This window comes from Neovison vison, chromosome 1, assembly GCF_020171115.1.
Source record: "Neovison vison isolate M4711 chromosome 1, ASM_NN_V1, whole genome shotgun sequence".
NCBI lineage: Eukaryota > Metazoa > Chordata > Mammalia > Carnivora > Mustelidae > Neogale > Neogale vison.
In genome coordinates, this window is record NC_058091.1 from 34,392,452 (window position 1) to 34,406,625 (window position 14,174).

At 39.2% G+C, this 14,174-nt stretch overlaps 1 protein-coding gene across 1 annotated transcript in view; it reads right to left on the reverse strand.

Moving 5' to 3' along the window:
* The window catches only part of FHL5 (four and a half LIM domains 5), a 47,116-nt gene extending 33,186 nt beyond the window's left edge, over nt 1-13,930 (reverse strand). Inside the window, exon 1 of the mRNA XM_044236331.1 lies at nt 13,717-13,930. The gene's annotated coding sequence lies outside the window, so the exon portion shown is untranslated. The remainder of the gene's footprint in view (nt 1-13,716) is intronic.
* Nucleotides 13,931-14,174: the final 244 nt, after the last annotated feature.

Genomic DNA, 14,174 nt, shown 5'->3' on the forward strand with positions numbered 1-14,174 from the left:
TGAGTGTTTGATGAATGCCCTTTTTGTTTTTCTTAGATATTGTTTATATTCTACCTTGTATGATAGATGCTCTGGAGGTTTGTTGTATTTCTTAGAACCATAATATAAATTCACTGAGGGCAACCCCATGTCTTACTCATTTCTGCACTCTATTCAAAGCCTAGTGATGCCCCATACTTGGTGGGCGATCTTTCAGAATGTCTTGGATAAAACTGATGGTAATTGTTAAAGGATTTCTACGTTATTGAAAGTGATGATGGCTCAAGATCAGGAAAATAAGCTGTAACACCTCCAGTCTTAGAGTTTTCTGTTGGAGGGGGCTGAATATCACATGATTCCCCAGCAACTAGAAGTGCTCATCAAGCAGCTTTTCCTTGATTTCTGGAGGGGAGGCTCCAGATACTCTCTTTTTTCCTTGGAACTAAGAGGCTAAATCAAAGGATAACAAGGGTCCTATCTCTTCGCATGTCCACCAGCAGTTTTGCAGATGATTGTAGGCATGGAGTAGGTATTTGCTGTCTCTTTGGATCTTTTTGTTCTGTGTTCAAAATTAGTGGTACCTGCAGCTTTTTGACTCCTACAGAGCCCATGGCTGGGAGGGGAATGCTGGACCTTGGATGAGAGAAATTCTGCCTGGTCCTTTACAGACCTGGAGAGGACAGAGTCCCAAGCACTTCTGTGAAGCCCAGCAGCCTGTTACTAAGGCCTGGTGTTAAGATATATGCATCCCTTGTCATATGCATAACATTTCTAAACTATCACCAAATTAAGTAATTAATTAATTAAAATTTTTAAAAAGATTATTTGTTTATTTTAGAGAGAGAGCAAGAGAGGGAGAGGGACAGGGAGAAGCAGACTCCCTGCTGTCCAGAAAACCTGACTCAGAGCTTAATCCCAGGGCCCTGGGATCATGACCTGAGCCAAAGGCAGACACTTAACTGACTGAGCCAGCCAAGTACCCCATCATCAAATTCTTAACTTTCAGTTGATTTTGGGGGACAGATAACAGTAACATTTTATAAACCACTCAATTATTAACATTCTAATTTTTGGTATTTTGACAAAGCTAAAATACATATATGGTTAAAAAAAATGGCATTTGTATTTTGCCTTGCAAAGTGGAATATTGTAAATGATGTCCATGAATGGTGCTTTAGAGCAAATGAGATAATACATATTAATATAGCTTAAAAACAATCATGCAAGTATATGCAAGTATAAACATTGCTGAAAAGGAAAGCATATTGGAATGAGAATAATTATAGGTGGAAAATGACAAAATTTTAAGAATATTTACAATTTGTTATCCTAGTAGAGTTGTAATATGTGGTATTGATCAAAGCCAATCTTGGCTTCTTAGCAACTAACATTTCACTTAAAAAATACTTAGAGTCAGGGCACCAGGGTGACTCCGTCACTTAAGCATCTGACTTTTGACTTCAGATTTCAGCTCTGGTGATGATCTCAGGGTCATGGGACTGAGCTTGTGTGGCCAGGCTCGGTTCTGGGCATGGAGCTTGCTTAGGATTTTCTTTCTCCCCCTGGCTCTCTTCCCCCCTTCATGCCCCACCTTTTCTCAAACACACACACACAAAAACAAATAAACTTGGAGTCATTCTTGGAGAAACCACAAGACAAAATATGATGAATACAGGAAAGATGTACTTTTCACAGTATAGTGAAATTTACTTTTCACTGTCTATATAGCCCCTTGTACCTTTTGAATTTTGTTCCAAAGGCATGTGTCTATTTTATTTTTTAAAAATATTTTATTTATTTATTTGACAGAGAGAGATCACAAGTAGGCAGAGAAGCAGGCAGAGAGAGAGTAGGAAGCAGGCTCCCCGCTGAGCAGAGAGCTCAATGCGGGGCTCGATCCCAGGACCCTGAGATCATGACCTGAGCCGAAGGCAGAGGGTTAACTCACTGAGCCACCCAGGTGCCCCACTCTGTTTTAAAAATTAAATAAAATCTTAACATAAATCAAAAGACTAAATATATTTTCACCTTACTCTCTTGTTCCTAATCATACAATATAAGGCCTAGAAGAGATAGATTAGTTTCAACTCATTTTATGGATATGGAAACTAAATTCAAAAGGTAATACTCATAGTTACTTTCCAGAAAAATTAGGAAAAATGGAATATATCTTCCAAATAATATTTTGTAGGTACTTAATAGAAAATGCCCACATTGCTAATCACCAACTATTTAAAAATATCACCAACTATTTTATTACCACATCTGTCATTTGCATGAATCTTAACAAGTTTCTTTTTAGACTAGATTACTACTTTGTATGAGTGACCTATACAGGACTAGGTTGTTAAATCAATATGAAGAATTTTCCTTAAGATCCGCCAAAATTGATTGCTAGTTTGGTGACCCACTTAAAGAATCTTAAATTTACCACCATTTTGGTAATTTTTCACAATTTGTTTCTCGGCTCTGCTCTATGTGAACTTGTTTTCTCAAGGATAAAGAAAGTATTAACTTCCATCCCCCAATAAATTAGTTGCACAACCAGTCCTTGCTATAATAGTTTACTCAAAACAAACAAACAAACAAAAAAACTTGACCATTAGATCTAGGAGGGAGAGGAGGGAGAGAAAGAAGGGAGGAGGGTGATCCCAGAAGAGAATTTTGGGAAACTCAGGAAAAGGAATCCCCTTTGGGTACAATAAGATATTTAGAGATAAAGTCTCTTAGTGCCCCAGTCATTTTGATATTTGGCCTTCCCTGTAAAAGAATGCTTCTGATCCAGTCCCATTTTGACAGAATCTAGGAGTTGGGAGGGGTTCTTGAAATTCCCTAGTTTGTTCCTCTCATCTAATAAGTGAGAAAAACTGAAGTTCGGGCTGGCACACTGTTTTTTAAAGCTGACAAAGTGGTTCCTGGAAAAGCTTCCACCGGAATTCAGATTTCTGACTGGTGATGGAAGCCATTTCATGTATATAAAAGATTGTATGGAGTGACGGCCTTGGTTACTGCTGTGATTTTTTTTTCCAAAGGTGAAAAAAAGTAAAATCTCTCCTTACTTGTATCTGGCACTTGAGGTTTGAATTACTGACCCGGTGACAACCTCCCATGTGTAAGCAGAGAGGTTCATTCTGTAGCTCAAGCCGAGCTGCCATTAGCTGTAGAAAACAAACCAATTATCCTCAAAAGCAAGTACATGTTCCCTCCAACATTCAAGGCAATTCAATTTCTGTTGGGTTTTGGTTCATTATAGCTGTTACTGATTTACTCTGGAGTTGGGATGAAAAATCCAAAACAACATTTAGTTTTATTTTCTGGATCCTCATCTAAAAAATCAAAACAAAACCAAATGAGGTAGTGATGTGTGTGTATGTGTGGTTTGTATATTTGTGTGTATGTGAATACACGTGGGTATGTGTGCTGTGTGGCATGTGGAGGTGTTTGGGTTGAGAATGGGGGGGTACGTGGTGGAAGTTGATGTTAACTAATTTTTTCAGTATTTTTGCCTGAAGCAAAATAATCTTCTTCCTACAAGAATGTGATTTAAAAAGACACAAGGCAGAATTATATCCTATTCTTTGGTGATAACACTAATCAATAATTTCAAATTACCCTCTTGACAGTTTAAAATTTGTTGGTGATAGAGGGGGTAACCATTTGAGTGGTTGGATGGTGATATTTAAAACCAGCTTTTTAAAAGAGATTTTTAATTTTTATTTTATTTATTTGACACAGAGAGAGAGAGAGATCACAAGTAGGCAGAGGGGCAGGCAGAGAGAGAGGGGGAAGCAGGCTCCCTGCTGAGCAGAGAGCCCGATGCGGGACTCGATCCCAGGACCCTGAGATCATGACCTGAGCCGAAGGCAGAGGCTTAACCCACTGAGCCACCCAGGAGCCCCTAAAGCCAGCTTTAATTTAATATTTATCTGTTCCCAGTCTTAAGAGATTTAGATTAAGTTGGTTCTTGGCATCTATCAAAGGGAAAGGACCACAGTCAAAATGCTCACAGCCTCACTGGGTGACTGTGGCTTACACCTACATGATATGTTGATCTCAGGTGGCTTGTGCTAATTTTGGAGAGAAAGTAAATGGGAAAATCTGTTACCATTCCCTTGGAAACCAAATGTTCATAGTATTAGCTGACAAATATTGGTTATGATTTAGTATTATTTTCATTTTCACCCAAAGCCTCATTCAGTGTGTGAATTTTTAAGGCCTGTCAATGTGTCACACACACAGGAGCAGAGAACTTTCCTGCCTGGTTCAGGGCTGTGTCCCTGGCATCTAACACAGAGCTTGGCTTAAATATGTGTTGAATGAATGCAGGAAGAAAGAAGTCAGTTGTTTGGCCACAGAATCTTAAAGGTTTAGAGCCAAAGAGCCACTTTCCTCCCATTTTATAAATAGAGGCCAACCCAGAGTCTTTGGATGACTTGTGTTTGAATCATGCTACTTTCTGTGACCTTCATAATTCAACCTCGTTAGCATAGCATTCCAGATCTTTCATAATCTGCTTTTTTCATTTTTAAACCCAACAATATCCAACAGCTCTCTGAACACAGTGTACTTTAGGTCTGTGGGTTTCACAAAGAGCTCTGGAGTGCCAGCTTGGGCCATCCACGGTACTTAGCAGTGAAGGTAAAACAGGTTTTCCCTGTGAAAAGTTTCCATCCTGGCATGGGAGAGAGACTCACAGAAAATTTCTTTACTCTGTCCTTCCACCAGATAAGGAATCTGACTCTTAAGTTCTCATGGCTCTCAGTACTCCTCATGAATAGTTGGCCTTAGCTCTAGTTCATTATCTTTCGTACTCAACAGTAAACGCCAGGTGGGACAGATGCTCTGTTCCCACTAGACTCCTGGTGTCGGGCATCACACCACCATATGCTGAGTACTCAGTAAATAGTGCAGATGGAAGGAATGAGGACAGAAAGGAGAGGTGACATGCAGAAATACTGAACAAACACATGGGGTGCTCTGGAAATTGCTAGAGAACTTCAAGAAAAGCTTCTTCTAGAGCTGCATCATGAAGGTCGAGAAAGGCTAGACTCTAGGAAAGGATGGAGGAAGGTTCCTAGGCAGTAAGGAGTCCATGGCGCTGTGGAGGTGATGTGGGAGCGTGCCCATGGGTGTGGGCGACAAGCTGGGGAGCACTATGACAGCCGCTTGAAAGACCACAGCTGCAGGGCAGGATTTCGACCATAGTTGGATAAGAAAAAAGTCATTCAGAAACTAAATATTTTTACATGTCAGAGCTTTAAAAACTCAGCTATCCATTGCCACGAATATATTTAGGCTACTGTTTTGCTTTCAACTGAAGACCATACTTTGTAAAAGGAGGTCTTTGACATACACTTTTAACTAAAAATCTCTGACTCAGCATTTCCGCAAGTCACCTTGATGACTTAAACTTAGAAGAAGCCAGGAATGCTTCTTTGAATTAAAAATCATGAAAGGGAAAAAAAAAATCATAGGGGAGCTCTCATTTCCTCAGGTTTCAAAGTCCACAGAAAAAGGACTTTTTCTTTTGAAATTATGTATAAAATGTCCCCACCCCACCCCGCCAGATCTCTGGGTTCTCTGATTCTGTTACACTTGAGGAGTGACCCAACTGATAAGTGCCCGGGGAAAGGGGGCCTCTCCTTTGTGAGTGACGGTAACTCACTCTCTCCCCATCACTCTGATGGAAATAGCCAGTGCACCGGCTTTCACTCTGCTCTCCTCCCTAGACACAGCCCAAGGCAGCCCCTCAGCTCTGCCCCAGGAAGGCCACTGTCACTGTGGGAGTCCATGAGCTCTTCCTGCCCTGGCCTGGGAGGGGCAGTCTTTAGAAGAAAACCTTTTCCAATTCAGCTTTAGTAACAAAAAATTGATAAAACGTTGATTCACATATGACACCTGTGTCTACTTCTCAGTTGTCTTAAAACTTGAAAAGTAGAGATAGACGATTAAGTGGCGCTTTCAAATCCACACATATGTTGCAATAAAGGTGGTTTTATTTTTCAGTTTCTTTGTTGAACTACGTATATGTGTATGTGGGGAAAAGGGAGGAGAGAGAGACAGGAATCCATATACCGCTTTTATTAACCAGGATGTTGAAAATTGGGATTTTTCTAGTTATTCTAACTTTGTAGTTTAAAACTTAAAAACAAAATGAAGGAATGATTAGCATTATTTTTAAGCTCCTGGCTCAGCCAAAAAATAAACAAAACAATAAATATTCTAACTACCTTGATCAGAATAACTGTTAATTCTTACTTTTAGTGTGTTTGGGAATGTGACTTAACTATTTTCTCTTTAGGTTCTAGTTTATAAGGTTTTTGGATTTCAAGTATCAGTTTCCTGGGTACAATTTTGGCAATGGCATACATTTATTTCTATTAATCAATTTTTTCAGGTCATTTGGGGTTTCACTGTATTACGTCATAAGTGAAATACCGATATATGTTTTAATAAATGATTTATGGTTGAGATGCCTGCTTCTCCCTGTCCCTCTGACAATTCTACATGCTCTTTCTCTCAAATAAATGAATAAAATCTTAAAAAAAACAACTTAATGATTCACAAAGTGTTTTCATGTATATTATCTGAAACATGATTTTTAAACATTTTAGTTTAAGAATTTATTTAAGATCTAATGAAAGCTATTTACCTCTTCTTAAGAACATTTGTCTATGCATGTTCTCACAGAAGCTTCTCAAACCTGGTGAAGTCAAAGTTCTTGGAACCAGGCTTCAGATTAGAGGTTGCCTTCTTAAGCCCAGGGAACAAAATCGAGCCACTGCTTATGTCTGTATGGCCTTTGACCTAAATATAGCTTTTACATTTTTAAATGAAGAAAAAAAAACCCCATAAATCCAAAAGAAGAATACAATGTTTTGACATGTGAAATGATAGGAAATTTAAATTTGTGCCCATAAATAAAGTTTTAATGGAACATGGCCACACTTCCATTTACATGCAGTCTGTGACTACTTTTTTTTTTTTTTTTTTTTTTAAAGATTTTATTTATTTATTTGACAGAGAGAGATCACAAGTAGGCAGAGAAGCAGGCAGAGAGAGAGAGAGGAGGAAGCAGGCTCCCTGCTGAGCAGAGAGCCCGATGTGGGACTCGATCCCAGGATCCCGAGATCATGACCTGAGCTGAAGGCAGCGGCTTAACCCACTGAGCCACCCAGGTGCCCTACTTTATTTTTTTTTAAGATTTTATTTTTATCTTAAGTAATCTCTAAATTTATTGTCTGGCTCTTTACAAAGAATGTTTACTGATCCCTGATGTAAAGTTTCAAAGTATATTTTGTGTTTTTTAGTTCTATTTTGTTAACTGCTAAATTGTGTCTAAGTTTAGGATTTGAAAAGGACTTCTACAGGCTGCTTAAAAGAATATGAAATTATTTACCAAATGACTTTAAAATAATACTAGAAGTCACTAATATGGTGTTTGGAAAAGTATTTAATGATGTGGCAAAATGGTTCTGATATTGCTTTAAGTAAGAAAAAGAGTATGAAGTGAATAATTAGTGCGATCGCAACCATATAAGTACCATTAAAGAATAGAAAACAAGTTTAGAAGAAAATACACTCAAATGCTAGGCCTCTTGATTGAAGTTATGGATTTTTAAAAACATTTTTACTGGCCAGTACTCTATAGAAATTGTACAATGTATCCTTTGATAATAAGAAAAATAAAATATTGAACAAAGTTAAGAGTACAGTTGTTTAATTAAAAAAAAAGTTCAAAGATTAGAATCTTCTGTGATAGTATAACTCTAAAAGTGTTCAAGAGAACAGATTAATAGAGTGAATGTAATTATGGGACCAGAAATCATTTTTAAAAATTAAGTCTTACTTCATTTAGGTAGCATGACAGCTAGGTGTCAGATGCTTTATTTTTCTCGCCATGCAAATTATACCCCCGAATCTGCTAAAGATGTGTTGGTCTTAATGTTAAGACACAATTTCCCACAAAACTGAAGCATTGTGAGTTCTATACTGAGAGGTGTTTGGTCAAAGTGTATGCTAGACCATTCTTTGTTCAAAGGAGACTCAGGAAATGGTCACCATCATAACGCAGAGATTCATGCTCTACAGAAAACTGAACGGTTGACCCGTGTCTCTGAGGTGCTACGCTGGCTCGGTCTGCTTGATGAATGAATGAGTGAATATATGAATGAATGAATGAATTACTTTTATGTATGACTTTTTGGCTCTGTAAAAAAAAAAAAACGATTAATTTTTATTTTTAAAACATGCTAGGAGATAAATGACCATGTTAATTAAATTGTCTTATGAACAGCTATAAGGAAAAGGAATCTTAAAGAGAACCGGATCAAGCTGGGAGACAGGAATCCCAGAAGCCTGTTCTGCACCATCTTCAGTGCTGTAATTGTGATTAAATTGCAAATAACCTCAGAAAGTGTATTGTTAAATAACATGAGGGGAGAATCTGAGACATCAAAGTGATCGACTGAAAAATAAAACTCGGGATCCATTTGGTGAATACTGCTCTGGCAGAATAAACAAACAAAGGAATATCTCAAATCTTTGCTAGTAGCAACAGAATTGTAGCAGAAGAATTTGAGAAGAAAGAAAAATTAAAAATGACTTTGCTCTAATACAAAATTCTACAAAATAGGTGTTTGTATTCCATCATTGAGACAGGGAAGCAAACTCATCTGCCTGAGTTCACAGGGAACTCAACATGGGCCAGACTTCAAAGTCTTGACTCTCTTCTCTGTATCACACTATCACCATTTCATTGACTTACTAACCTTGTTTATTTATTTTATATATTTGAAACTTTTTTTCTCCTTTCCATTGTGTTAACAGTCCGACCCAGAGCAGCATTTGGAGGGTTACATCTGATATTTCCCTTTTCTCAAACCAGATCTTAAAGCTCTCTGTTCCCTATCTCCATTTCTCATTTTACAGGTCTTTGGAAATGCATCTATAAAATGCACTCATTCTTGGGGCACCTGGGTGGCTCAGTGGGTTAAGCCACTGCCTTCAGCTCAGGTCATGATCTCAGGGTCCGTGGATCAAGCCCTGCATCAGGCTTTCTGCTCAGCCGGGAGCCTGCTTCCCCCCGCCTCTCTCTGCTGCCTCTGCTTACTTGTGATCTCTGTCTGTCAAATAAATAAGTAAAACCTTTAAAAAAAATGCACTCATTCTTTACCGATCCCTGCAACCTGCAAAAGAGTGTGAGACGCTAGAAAGTCAGCAGTAATTGCCGCAGTCCTTTACTCTAATGGGACAGATTGTCTTATAGGAGATACAGATAAAAAAAATGAGATAATCTGAGACCAGAGGGCACACTGGTGATGTGAGCATACTCAAAAGTGGTATGAAGTGTGGACTCGGATGGAGGATGGTCTGTAAGTACTTCCTGGAAGATACATCATCTGAGGTGAGATCTAAATTAAGATGAGGGGGACCGAGTTGAGTTAGGGCTGTGTGCAGAGGGAACTTGACATAAAAGAGGCATTTGCTCTATTCTTAATTTTCTAAAGGTCATTCGGTATGAGTGAGCAGTAGTGTGTGTGTGTGTGTGTGTGTGCACATGCTCGCGCGGACGTGTGTGCACACACACATCAGTGCCATAGTAAAAACTGGTTTGGAGAAGAATGGAGAGGCTAAGTTATTGAAGGTCTTGACTAATGATAGTAAGTAGCACTTAACACTTACTCTGTGCTAGGCACTGCAGCACATAATTTTAATATAACATGTTTATTCCTCATAACAAACCTAAGAAAAAGGTATACCATCATGATCTCCATTTTATATACAAGGCAAAGGAGACACACAGAGGCTAAGTGACTTCTTCAAGTTCTTCGACCAAGTGAGTGACACACCTAAGACTTGAGCTCCAAACAGTCTAGCAGGAGAAGCATGGTCCTTCAACGAGTATCATTAGCTTCACCTGGAAATCTTGTTAGACATGTAAAAATTCAGGCATCGATCCAGACCTATAGAACCAGAATCTGCATTTTAACAAAGACCAGGCCCTACCCGAGCACCTTAATGTTTGAAGAGATCTGCTGTAATCCCCTAGACTCTATTGTTTCTCTTTAACCTTGAGAAGGAATCTGGACATTATCTTAAGGTCAATGGGGTATTAGGGAAAAGTGTGAAGAAAGAGGTTGGCAGAATTAAATGTGTTTTTAGAGCAATAGTTTTAGATCAGTTATTCAGGCTTCAGTATGGAGAAGGGAGTAGAAGAGGACAGTTCGGGAGGCAGGGAGACCAGTGAAAGGGCTGCTATTCACCGAGCAAAAGAAGATGGCAGCCTCAAATAATGTAGTGGTAGTGTCAGAGGAGAGGCCTTGGTAAATAAATAAACTTGGAGATTCTTTGGGTCTCCAAAGATACATGAATTGAGGGAGGGAGGAGTTCCCCCAAATTTCTGGCTTGGGCAACTGGTTTCATCATGGTATCATTTACCATGTAAGAGTATACTTTAAGGAATCAGGGCAGGGAGCAGGAGAGGGAAATGATGAATTTACTTTTAGATTAAATCATGAGATTTGAGACTTTGGGGTATCCAAGTAGAGTTGTTTAGCCAGGACTAAAGAGAGCATTGGAAACATGTAAATGACAGGGAAACCATATAAATTACTTGGGCCTATTGGAAGGGGTCTTAGAGAAAGTCCTCGTTGTTCTTGATGTCCCTCCCTCCTTCCCCATTTTACTCACCAGGCCCCAAGTCTACTCTACTCAGTTCTGTTTTCAGCAGACAGTTGAACACATAGGTCTATAGCTCAGAAAAGATACCTCAGATCTAGATTTTTCGGTTCGCCTATAGAACGGATGAAAACTGAAGCAGTGAAATTGCCCAGGAAGAGAAAAGGGAGTCCAGCATACAGGAAGAAGAAGGGGAACCTGCAAAACAGACCAAGAAAAGTGGTCTTAGTGGGAGAGAACACCATGAGTTTGGTATCATGGAAGCCCTGGGTGAAGAGTGTGTCTCAAGATGGGGAAAGTGGAGAAGAGCGTGAAATTGATTTGAGACACTGATGAGATGAGAAATGTCTGCTGGATTTAACAATATGCTAGTGATTGATAACCTTCATGAGAACTGGGGAAAACCGGTGAGGACGAAAGCCAGACTTCAATAGATTGAGAAGTGAGACATAGGAAGTAGAGATTAATAGAGTGTAGACAAATTTTCCAAAGCTTGACCTATGAAGCTGAGGGAGAGGGGAAGTGTAAGAGCTCAGTCATGAAAGAGAGGCATTTTAAGACGGAAAATTTGAGCATGTTTAAGTGCTAATGGAGGGAGCCAATAAAGAAGGGAAGGTTGAAGACAGTGAGCCTTGAAGGGTAAGGTATGCCCCGTTAGGGCACTGGTTTGGCTCTTCCTTTTAGGTTCCAGTGTACCGATAGGTAGCAAGGGAGATTTAGGAGGATGGTCAGAGAAAGAGGAGGACATCTCTATAGTCATCTATTCCACATTCTGGGGTCCTCAGTGGGTTAATCCTATTCCCCTTCCGTCCTAAGCCTTGTTCTCCACAAAAGGAACCGTTCGGCTACTTGAATACTCCACTTTTATTTCCGTGACCCGCTGTTCAGGACAAGTATGGCCATGAATTCACTAAGCACCTGCTTTAAAAATTAACCCTTAAACTGAAATCCTTGCCTTAGCCTTACCTGTCTTCAGGTGAGGACAGTTTAAAGAGACAGTTTAGGTGTTCTTCCACCCTAAGACTTCTGAAGATTTTGGTGAACCCACTGGCACCAAGGTATGCCTAAAACTGAAGTTTCTGCTTCACAGAAAACATAGTTCATAATCAGGACCTCCAAGAATACTCAAGGGCAGATTTCAGGGGTCTGTCAACCCCAGAAATGTCACTGAAAAATCTATTTGCAATAGGCCTTTTTTGTTTGTTTGTTTTTAGAAGAGAGTACACTGATTCTGTCAGATTCTTTTTTTTTTTTTAAGATTTTATTTATTTATTTTTGACAGAGGGAGAGAGATCACAAGTAGGCAGAGAGGCAGGCAGAGAGAGGAGGGGAAGCAGACTCCCCGCTGAGCAGAGAGCCTGATGCAGGACTCGATCCCAGGACCCTGGGATCATGACGTGAGCCGAAGGCAGAGGCTCAACCCACTGAGCCACCCAGGCACCCCTGATTCTGTCAGATTCTTAAGGGCACCTGTAATCTGTGGAGACAAATAAATGCCAAGCTGATCATTTCCAGGGCATCAAAAGGTAACCAAGAAAAATTATGACAATAACAGAGGAAAAAGACAATTACGAGAGCCCAGAAATACAAGTTTGTTGAACTGATATCTGATTCAGAACTCCTCATGCGAAGCCAAGGATTTGGTTTTCAATTCTAAAGAAATCATGTTTCCTAGATTGAAAACATAAAAAACAAATCAGAGCTTTTCCAACGTGTTCTAGATGAACATTTATTTTCAATATTACAGTAGAAAGTTACTAGGCTTGCCTAAGGAAGGCAAATTAATCCACCTTTATCCAAATGTTGTTGGCAAGAATAATAAAAATGAGAGGTAAACTTGTCAGTGAGGTGATGTGACATTAAGACGCAAATGTGCCCCTCTTGGTTAGGTAGAACAGACTCAGAACTGGCAACTAATGATAACATGTGGAAATAAATAGAGCAAGTGTGGAAAATAGACGTGGGTGTTTACCTTCCCCATCAAACGATTCGGAGCATGGCTTCAGGCATATATCATAACAAATATGGTAAGAAGTACTGTGTATGGAACATTTTTACAGTGTTTGTGTTAAATATTCATCTATAGCCTTCGCTAATGAAAACGCTAGAATTTATACATGACGATATTATGGATGTGAAATGACAGCTAAAGTGACTTGAGGATTTTCTTACATTTTATTTATCAGGATTACACATTTTATTAATGATTCTTTTTAGTTTCCACCTTTCTGAAACCCAGACTGACAGCTGAGGGGTTGCATTTGGTTTTTCAAATAGCTGACAGACTCTGAAGGGAGTCTGACTATATACTGGGAAAAAACATAAACACATGTGGGATGCACACTTTTGCGGAAGTAACCGTTTGCTTCAGGAAGCAATGCTTTCGATTCCTGTACTAGGTTATATATTTGTGTGGGCCAGACACACAGACATTTCATCAATCTCTGAAAACCTCACATTAGGAATGGTGTTTAAGCCTGCATCTGGAAAGTAGGCAGATTTTTCTTGAAAATAGAAGGAATCTCACTAATATTTAAAATCTGTAAATGACTTTGAATTGTGCTGAATTGTGCTCTGGATATATAAACCCAGCCATAAAATAACCACAGTAATAAAGTTAGTCATTCAAATAAGTTAAGCCAAGTAAATCCCCAGAATCCTGCCACCTCCTTTTCACGGCAACAAAGCTACACATACCCCCATGTTTAAAGACCACTTTCAGAACAGAGGCGACAACTCGAAAGAGTTCTCTGACCACTGTATAACCTCCGCATGCATATTATTGAAATGAGACATCTGAAAAGCTCATCTTATAAAATTTGACAACTGTTGGCTCAAGTGGCTTTTGAAGAGTTTCTAAGAAACTTCAAGATATGCAATTACTTGCCAAGTAAGAATTTTCTCATAAGCAGTCACTAGAAAGTTTATAAGAATCTCTCATACTTAACAAAACAAAACAAAACAAAACAACCCCCCCCCAAAAAAAACCCACTAAAGCCGAAATACCACATAAAAAAACTACAAAGGAAATATTACGGAAAAGAAAACAAAACTTACTTTTTCTCAAGGCTGCCTTTTCCTGTGATTTAAAGAGTATGAAAGGAGAATATATGGTGATGATTTTTGTCCTCCGACACTTTCAAATGTCAACTCCAAAAGGAACAGAAAGGACCACCAGAGCTATCTGAGGGTCCCTCCCAAATGCAGCTTTTTCAGCTTTGTAGGAGGAAATGGGAGAGTGAGTTGGTTTCCTCCAAGTCTTGTGATGTGCACGGAGCTGACTCCTACTGGGCTGGAAAAGCACTCCCTGTCAATTTTTACGTCAAAATGTGAGGAACAAATTCACTGCAGGATATCCTTAAAGGGAAATCCTGCCAAAATGAGCACTTGGAATATCTGGGTAAGCCCCCAAAAGTTTAAAATGCAAGTGTATATACGACAACTCACATACATACACAAGAAATTTCCACTGCTTAGGCTAAATTACGGGCATATTTAACTTTTTAAAAAATTTC